The 9,898-nt window shown below is 37.4% G+C and overlaps 1 protein-coding gene and 1 long non-coding RNA gene across 2 annotated transcripts in view; one reads left to right on the top strand and one right to left on the bottom strand.

The window, feature by feature from the left end:
* ZNF385D (zinc finger protein 385D) overlaps nt 1-9,898 on the bottom strand; it is a 1,012,439-nt gene that overhangs the window by 589,489 nt on the left and 413,052 nt on the right. The gene's annotated exons all lie outside the window — the stretch shown is intronic.
* LOC105535627 overlaps nt 1-9,898 on the top strand; it is a 32,090-nt gene that overhangs the window by 1,348 nt on the left and 20,844 nt on the right. Inside the window, exon 2 of the long non-coding RNA XR_001005469.1 lies at nt 3,624-3,715. This is a non-coding gene — a long non-coding RNA (uncharacterized LOC105535627). The remainder of the gene's footprint in view (nt 1-3,623; nt 3,716-9,898) is intronic.

Below are 9,898 nucleotides of genomic sequence, written 5' to 3' on the forward strand. Positions count from 1 at the left end.
AGTGTGAAAACAAACTAATATAGTAAATTGGTACTGGGAGTGGAGCATTGCTGAAAGGATACCCAAAAATGTGGAAGTCACTTTGGAACTGGGTAACAGACAGAGGTTGGAATAGATTGGAGGGCTCAGAAGAAGGAAATGTGGGAAAGTTTGGAACTTTCTAGAGACTTGTTGAATGACTTTGACTAAAAGCCTGATAGCAATATGAACAATAAGGTCCAGGCTGAGATAGTCTCAGATGGAGATGAGGAACTTGTTGAGAACTGGAGCAAAGGTGACTCTTGTTTCATTTTAGCAAAGAGGTTGGCAGCATTCTGCCCCTGTCCTACAGATTTGTGGAACTTTGAACTTGAGAGAGGTGATTTAGGGTATCTGGTGGAAGAAATTTCTAAACAGCAAAGCATTCAAGAGGTGACTTGGGTGCTGTTAAAGGCATTCAGTTTTATAAGGGAAGTAGAGCATAAAAGTTTGAAAAATTTGCAGCCTGACAATGTGATAGAAAAAGAAAAATCCATTTTCTGAGGAGAAATTCAAGCAAGCTGCAGAAATTTGCGTAAATAACTGAGAAGCTGAATGTTAGTCCCTAAGAAAATGGGGAAAATGTCTCCAGGGCATGCCAGAGGTCTTCATGGCAGACCCTTCCATCACAGTCCCACAGGCAAAGGAGAAAATGATTTCGTGGGACAGACCTAGGGTCCCTGTGCTGTGTGCAGCCTAGGGACTTGATGTCCTGTGTCCTAGCTGCTCCAGTCATGGCTGAAAGGAGCCAAGGTAGAGCTCAGGCCATGGCTTTACAGGGTGCAAGTCCCAAGCCCTGGCAGCTTCCACATGGTGTTGAGTCTATGAATGCATGGAAGTCAAGAGTTGGGACTTGGGAACCGCTGCCCAGATTTCAGAAGATGTATGGAAATGCCTGGATGCCCAGGCAGAAGTTTGCTGCAGGGCTGGGACGCTCATGGAAACCTCTGCTAGGGCAGTGTGGAAGGGAAATGTGAGGTTGGAGCCCCCACACAGAGTCCCTACTGAGGCACCGCCTAGTAGGTCTGTGAGAAGAGGGCAAGCATCCTCCAGACCCCAGAATGGTAGATCCAATAGCTTGCATTGTTCACCTGGAAAAGTCACAGACCCTCAACACCGGCCCATGAAGGCAGCCTGGAGGGAGGCTGTACCCTGCAAAGCTACAGGGCAGAGCTGCCCAAGACTATGGGAACCTAGGTCTTACATCAGTGTGACCTGGATGCGAGACCTGGAGTCAAAGGAGAGCATGTTGGAGCTTTAAGATTTGACTGCCCTGCTGGATTTCAGACTTACATGGGGCCTGTAGCCCTAGCCTCCCCCTACCCTTTTTTTTTTTAAACCAATTTCTCCCATTTGGAATGGCTGTATTTACCCAATACCTGTACTCCTATTGTATCTAGGAAGTCACTAGTTTGCTTTTGAGTTTACGGGCTCATAGGCAGAAGGGACTGACCTTGTCTCAGATGAGACTTTGGACTGTGGACTTTAGTGCTAAAATGAAATAAGACTTTGGGGACTGTTGGGAAGGCATGATTAGTTTTGAAATGTGAGAACATGAGATCTGGAGCAGCTGGGGGTGGAATGATATGGTTTGGCTGTGTCCCCACCCAAATCTCAACTTGAATTGTATCTCCCAGAATTCCCACATGTTGTGAGAGGGACCCAGGGGGAGGTAATTGAATCATAGGGGCAGGTCTTTCCCATGCTATTCTCATGATAGTGAGTAAGTCTCATGAAATCTAATGGGTTTATCAGGAGTTTCCACTTTCGCTTCGTCCTCATTTTCTCTTGCTGCCACCATGTAACAAGAGCCTTTTGCCTCCAGACATGATTCTGAGAACTCCTTAGCCATGTGAAATTGTAAGTCCAATTAAACCTCTTTCTTTTTTAAATTGCCCAGTCTTGGATATTTCTTTGCCAGCAAGTAAAAACAAACTAATACATCTGAATATTATGTATTTTCAGTCTTGGTGCTCTAATTGCATTTTTCATCAAGATTGTTCTTACTATGCAAGTGACCTAATACAATAATTGTAGTTCACAACTATCGTCTTTCCATAAAATTCCACTTCTATTTCATAACTTTGTTCTGGTAATGACTCTATGACAAGTTTATTTCTTCCTGGTTCCGAGGCTTTGGTCCCATCTCACTACTAATCTTCATGAGTCTTCCTACTTTATGAACAATGGTATCCTTGGAGATTATAATAGCTGCCATCCATGTCTGCAAGAAGACGACATTCTTCTAGGGGGAAAAAGTCTATGCTGCATTCCTATTGAGCAGTCTTAAAAGAAAAATTACACACTTTTCCACCTTCAGAAACTCACATGGCACAAGCCTACCCAAACCCCAGAGGATATGCATAAGGTATTGCTCGAACTGGTGTTCTGCTTATGTTGGGGAATCACTGCAGGCTTTGTCTCCAGCTCTCTGCCTCCAAGCATAACCATCTGCCCCCATCTCCTCCTTATTTCCATCCCATTTCCTCCTACATGAATTTTCCCTCATGGCTTAGAAGCTGATAATGCATTTAGTTTGCCTACCCAACATTTTGCTTTGACATTTTCCCCTTCAATTCTCTATTATCCAGCCCATAGGTTCTCTCTCCAAACGTCACCACCATTCATCTACTAGTAAATAAAATGTTTCAGGAGTAGATTTACTAGTTTCATCAGTATACTAATGTACCACTAATTTTGGCATTCAGGCAAAAGACAGCACTTGATGAAACAATTCTATTCAAATCAGCACCCTGTTTCTCAAGATCACCGCCAGGGTGTCTGAGTGTTGCTCCACACACATGCACAGAGAGATTCCCATTTTAATAAAACTGTTACAATTCACTGCAATGGGCAAATGCCGGCTAATCTCTACCCTTCCTGAATGTTTTTGTCTCTTTATTTGTTTTCAAATTTAATGTAACTAAGCCTTGTAGATCATATTCTATTGTTTCTACCCAAGAATATCAGCTTGCACAAATAATGGGCAAAATCATTTTGCGAGATGATCACACTAAGAAGACCTATATTTTGGAGTTAGGGACACTGGAGATTGACAATAGAGGTCAGGAACATCAGCTTTGCTGTCAGGCAGGCCAGAGCTTGTACTTTATTGCTTTCTAGTCACAGGAATTTGTATAAGTTTCATACTTCAAACTCTCAGTTATTCATCCTTAAAAGGAAATAACAATATTTCTCCAAAAGATCACTATTAGAACTAAATGAGACATATTTATGTAATGCCACCTTGCTGGGCATATGTTATGGGATTAATGAATAGGAGCTCTTATTTTGTTAATATCACCACTCTTATTTGTAACTGACAAGAAGCTATATATCTAATAAAAAATAAAACCTTTGTTCCAAGTCAATGAAAATGAACATTTTTACCTGTAATATAACCCCAGGGTAGAACTAAATTCTATTGCCAAATTCTATTATAACTGATAACCTATTTTTCTAAATTACTGCAGAAAGCTTCACTATTGAAATAAAAATTCAAATAAATATTAAGCTGTAGAGTGATGGCTTGGGGATAGCAATCAGAGAATTTTCTAAATATAAACCATGGATGTTCCCGATATTATTTTTTTCTCTCTTAACAGAGCAATGTACAAGTATATTTTTTCATTACAAATAATTCAAGGAAAAGAAACCATTGAAGATAAATGAAACATTGTATTACATTTTATGCCAGGTGAGAAAATATAAACCCTAATGTTCTTTCTTTAAAGCCCTGAGATTTCATAATGCAATATTACAAAATAACACCTACTGGGATTGTAGCATAAAATACAGGTTTCTAGTATTTGTTGTTTCTATTTCATGTAGTTAATAAAGTTACTTTTAAAGTTATTCTACAACCAATAATACAGTTACATAAATGTCATTGCACTTAAAGCATCACAAATAGCATATGATTCCAGGCCAGAAATTTCATATACATCAATGTGAGAATCTTATGCTTTTCCTTGGTTAGAAATCTATTTAAATCAGCAAATAGGAATAAAGTGTAGTGCCTACAGCAGATAAGAAAAACACACTTCAAATAATAAGGCAAAATGCATTGCCAGATAAAAACAAATGGAGATGCTGAATGCAGCTAATGAAATGCAATTGCTCCTTCAAGGTATTTTTTTCATCTGTCCAGCCAAAACGGTAAGAGAAAATAATTGACAAAGTTGTAAAATACCACAGTGTTTGTGAGGAATCAGTCAGAAATCTAATCTCTATCTTTCCCGTTCAGCTGAGATTGAAGGCAATCAACACATTCATTTTAAATTGGTATTTTCAGAGTGCTGGAAAGAGCCATGTAAGCTACTTGCCCTAACTCCAGTCACAGGAGTTGTACTCAGATGTACTCAGAAGTTGTTCAGACACAGCGCAAGGAGCCTTGTCACCATGGTCTCCTGTCACCATGGAAGATGGGGCTAGCCCCATGGGTGGGTACACGGAAAAGGAACCTTGGGCCTGTGAGGCTGTCTGGAATACCTGAGACAAGAAGGATCTTGGAGGGCAACTTATTTAACTGCTCCCCTCACTCCAAGGCAAAATAGAGACTCTGACCCAGAAAGAGAAAATCTGTAAAAGGCAGAAGCTTTCTTTGTCTAACTCAGTTCTGGCTCACTGGCTTCCAGAAGAGTGTCTGGCAACAAAACTCAACTCAAAATGGATTAAATACTGAAACATAAGACTCAAAACTATAAAACTGCTACAAGAAAACATAGGGGAAATGTTTCAGAACACTGAGGTAGGCAAATATTTGATTGTTAAGACTTCAAAAGCACAGGCTACAAAAAACAAAAACAAAAACAAACAAACAAAAAAACACAAATGGACTATTTTAAACCAGAAAACTTCTGTACGGCCAAGAATACAATCAAGAAGTGATGAAAAAAGTCTGTAGGATGGGAGAAAATATTTGCACACTATATATCCATCAAGAGACTAATATCCAGAATATACAAGAAACTCAACAACTAAACAGCAATACACACACACACACACCAACACACACACCCTGCTTAACACAAACACTCACAGAACAAATAATCTGGTTAAAAAGTGGGCAGAGGATCTAAATAAACATTTCTCAAACGAAGACATACAAATAAATGACCAAAAAATATATGAAAAAAAATGCTCAATACCACTAATCGTCAGGGAAATACAAATCAAAACTATAATGAAATATCATCTCACCCCAGTTAGAATGGCTATTACCAAGAAGACAAAAATAGTAAATGCTGGTGAGGATGCCGTAAAAATGGATCCCTTGTACACTGTTGGTGGAAATGTAATTAGGACGGCCATTAGGGAAAACAGTGTGGAGTTTTCTCAAAAAACTGAAAATAAAACTACCATATGATCCAGCAATCCCAGCACTGCTTATTTATTCAAAGGAAAGGAAATCAGTATATAAAAAGGACACCTACACTCCTTTGTTTATTGCAACACTATTCACAATCGCTAAGATATGGAATTACCTAAATATTAATCGAGAGGTAAATGGATAAAGAAAATATGATATATACACACAATAGAATACTATCCAGCCATAAAAAGAATGAAATCCTATCATTCACAGCAGCCTGAAGGATATCATATTAAGTGAAATAAGTCAGGCACAGAAATAAATACTGTGTGTTCTTACTCACATGTGGGAGTTAAAAAATATTGAGCTCTTGGAAGCAGAGAGTAGAATCGTGAGTATTAGAGGATACGGAGAAGAGGAGAATAGGAAGAGGTTGTTTAAAATATACAAAATTACAGCTAGATGGGAGGAACAAGTTCTGGTAATCTGTGGTGCCATAGATTGAATATGGTTAACTATAATTTATTGTATGTTTTCAAACAGCTACAAGAGAAGATTTTTGATGTTCATAACACAAAGAAATAATAAATAAGGACACACATGTGCTAATTATCCTGATTTTAGTATTATACACTGTACACATGTATCAAAATATCACTCTGTATCCCATAAGTATGTGCAATTATAATATGTCAACTAAAAAATAAAAGAAAGTATTTTTTAAATGAATGCCTGGAATATAAAAAAGGTCTTGGTATTTGGATATTAAATAAATGAATGAATGAAAGAACAGAAATTTACAGGAATTTTCTTTCCTGTCATCAATTTCTAAAATGTCTAATGTAGAGCTACATGCATTATTTCATCAATTGTTACATTTCAATTGTTGAAAAACTGATTACCAAGTATTTTGTAAGTGAATGGATTGCATCCATAGGATTCTAACATGATCCACGGATTCAGGAAAGGCTTTTCTTGAGACATTAGTTCTGAAGAATACATACAACTCCATCATTTAGTGGGAGAGAGCACTGGATGGGATGGGGAGCACCTCTGAAAGAAGGAACATTTGCAGAAATCGAGCTAAAAATGACCATAGAACTTATGAGAAATTGAGAGAAGACTGTTATGACTAAAAGGAAAAGAATTAAGGAGAAAAATCCCCACAAAAAGAAGTGACATGGGTTTTCAGGACATCACACAGGGTCCTGTGGGCCAGGTTAAGGAAGTGAGCCTTAATCCTAACAGCAACAGAAGAAGCAAGGGAATTACCTGGTTATATGAGTGCCTTTCAAAGGTCTATCTCATTAAATTATGGAAAACATATTACGGGCAATAAGAGGAAGGCAACATAAAACCAGACAGAAAATGTTTAGGAGAGTATTGCTGGGAAGAGATGATTATGTATTTGGCTAGAATCCTGGTGCTGGATGTAAAGAGAAGTAGAGAAATGGGGATTTCGGAGGTAAGATCAATAGGTGAGGGGGAAATGGTGGGTGTGGAAAAAGATGGGTAGAAAGTAAATTCTAGGTTATCAACAGAAACAGCAGGGGATGGTGGAACCACCCCCTGCGAAGACATCCCTGCAGAGAGCGTACTTATGGAGAAAAGTTCACTGAAGTTTAATTTTGGAAATGTTAACCTTGAGGTGCCTGCAAGGCATCATAGCAGAGGTGCCAAGCAGGCAGCTTAGAAATAGCACATGATGTTCACAAAAAAGGTTTGGTCTGGATTTTAGAAGCTTTGTAGAGAGAATTAGGTTCCTTACTTCTTTTTTAAGAACGTAAAATATGGAAGTACTGATTTCTTTCAGATGGAATGCAGCAGTTCAGCTCCCAGAAAGGAAATGTGTTCAATATTTATGCTGGTTTCTTGCCAGTGCTATTAACTGGGGAGGTGTCCGACTCTCTGTGGAAAGGTATTTTTTTGGAACCGGATGATTTCCTTTTTCTGTCTTATCATTTTCTTGCCTAACATACATTCTCATATTTTCTGTGGTTTTAAAATTGTTTCCTGATGAAGGAACATTAATATATACTGGGGAAATGTTTCATTAAACAAAGTTAAAATTGATTTTCATGTTGCATGACATCTTGGAGTCACCATTACTCTAATATGTGAGGGCGACCATGTAATAACACATTTTCCAAATATTTAAACACCAACCACTTTCTCCAAGATGATCTTTGACAACTAGTGTTTTATAAATTATTCTTTGGGCAAATATTTGTTAAACAGTAGTCTTGCTTGGAGCAGTATCTTTTATTCAATATTTTTATCCTGGTTCAAAAACCCAACCTGGACTTAATGGTCCTTTCCCAAGAAATTTAATACAATTTTCCTGTAATACTTAAAATGCTCATTTTCTTTTCTGGTTACTAAAGCTGAAGCAAACTGGATGTTCCACTTATAACTCTGTGGCAGTAGTCATGTGGGAGAAGTTTATCATCTGTGTAGGTCACTGTCATCTTTCATTCTTATGGTAGTATTGGGTCTGTGTGAGAGTGTGTTCAGAGATACGATTAAAGCAGTGGCCAGGAGAAGGGTGAACAGTGCTTAGTCTAGTTTTTCAGCTTGTGATCAACTATACATAGAACCACAGTAGTTTGCAGAAATGCAGTTAAGGATAGGGAGGGGAAAGAGTTCCCATCTTACTTTATTTACTGCTTCTATCATTATCCAAATTAATATCCTTATTGCCTAAGATTCTGAATATAGCAATCCATATACAAAACTTTCTGATCTCAATCTATATTCTGAAAAATGATACCAATCAAAACACCGAATTCCACTTATAAAAGCAATTTATTTTATACTTTTCTGCTGCTGGTGTTTTACAGTTTCTCCATTCATATGCCTTTAAGGTATAATACAATGAATATGCAAGAGATCTCCTTGTATTAGAGACCTCTTTATATTAGATTGGTGCAAAAGTAATTGTGATAACCTAATAATAACTTTGTTTTTCTTCTCTTTAGTGATTAAAAATGTATGCATGCCCAGAATTCTACAGATATAAATTAAAAGCAACAAAGCGTAAATTAAAATAATGGTCCTGACAATGACACTGATCAAAATAAAAAGAAAAATTCAGAGCAGAAATACAAGAATTAACTCAGAGCAATTTTAGAATGGTTACTAATATTAATGTTATTTTATGTTAGATATTATTATAAGTACAAAATGTCATGAAGACATTAGTACAAAAGTGACTGAATATTACATTAAATATTCATTTAATTGCAGGCAAAGTATTCTGCACAACGCCTTGGAATATAATCAATGGCCTCTAAATGCTAGTTATCATCATTTCCCACTTAACTCTTCTAATTCAATCTAATACAATTGGCCCACAAATCATTTTATAATCTTGAGTAAAGAATGAACAAAATTTCATTAGCCAGGATAAAAAAATATCAAGGTAAGTTTAAACCCTTTCAGACGTGAGATACAAATTTCTCCTTCTGTGTCTCCTTCATTCGCTAAAAAGTGAAATTGGCATCATTGTATGTGTAAAAAAAATATATAGATATTTTTACAAATACAAATGGAGAAAAAAAAGAAAGAAGAATTCCTGGGCTCCTCCATGTACTTGCTTCAGAGAATCTTTGTAACTACTGGCCCCACAGTTGGTCTTTTTTGCAAAATAAAAAAGAAAATGAAAAAGATGTCCAATTTCTCAGTTTTTTTTTTGTTTTGTTTTTTTCCTGAGACAGAGTCTCACTCTGTCCCCTAGGCTGGCATGCAGTGGCGCAATCTCAGCTCACTGCAACCTCTGCCTCCCAGGTTCAAGCAATTCTCCTGCCTCAGCCTCCTGAGTACAGGTGCCTGCCACCATGCTGAGCTAATTTTTTCGTATTTTTAGTAGAAATAGGGTTTCACCATGTTGGCCAGGCTGGTCGCCAACTCCTGACCACAGGTGATCCACCTGCCTTGGCCTCCCAAAGTGCTGGGATTATAGGCATGAGCCACTGCACCCAGCCCAGTTTCATAGATCTTGAAGTAACATAATATTTTGTTATATGTCCAAAGGTAATTTTTATTCTTATTATAAACTATATTTGGAGACTAACGATATGAGACTGTGAAATATACTCAGAAGCTGCTGAATGTAGGAAGATGCATATATTCATGTATTTAGCAGATAAAAATACGTTAGCCCTTAGGGTTTATGTCATTCCATTCAGTTACATTTGTATCTTAATAATTGGCAGTATAATTGATTTTAAAGTTGACACTAGATTCAGAAAAGGAAATGACTGGAAGATAGAAAAATTTCAGAGCGTGGACATAGTATGAAGAGAAGAGATCTGTGATGAAGGGACAGCTTTGGAGCTTAGTACTTACTGCAAATTAGTATCTTATGTAACTTTGGTGATTAATAGACTCTGACCCTAAGTTTCTTTATCTGAAAAATTGGCTTAAGGATAATTAGATTTGAAGTTTTAGCAAGGAATAAAAATTAAATAATATGCATCAAATGAATGCCACATATTGGTATGTTTCTATTCAAAAATCAATTAATGAGTACTTATTGTGTACCTAGGCACAGGACTAATCATGGAG

This window comes from Mandrillus leucophaeus, unplaced genomic scaffold, assembly GCF_000951045.1.
Source record: "Mandrillus leucophaeus isolate KB7577 unplaced genomic scaffold, Mleu.le_1.0 Scaffold149, whole genome shotgun sequence".
NCBI classification, from domain to species: Eukaryota; Metazoa; Chordata; class Mammalia; order Primates; family Cercopithecidae; genus Mandrillus; species Mandrillus leucophaeus.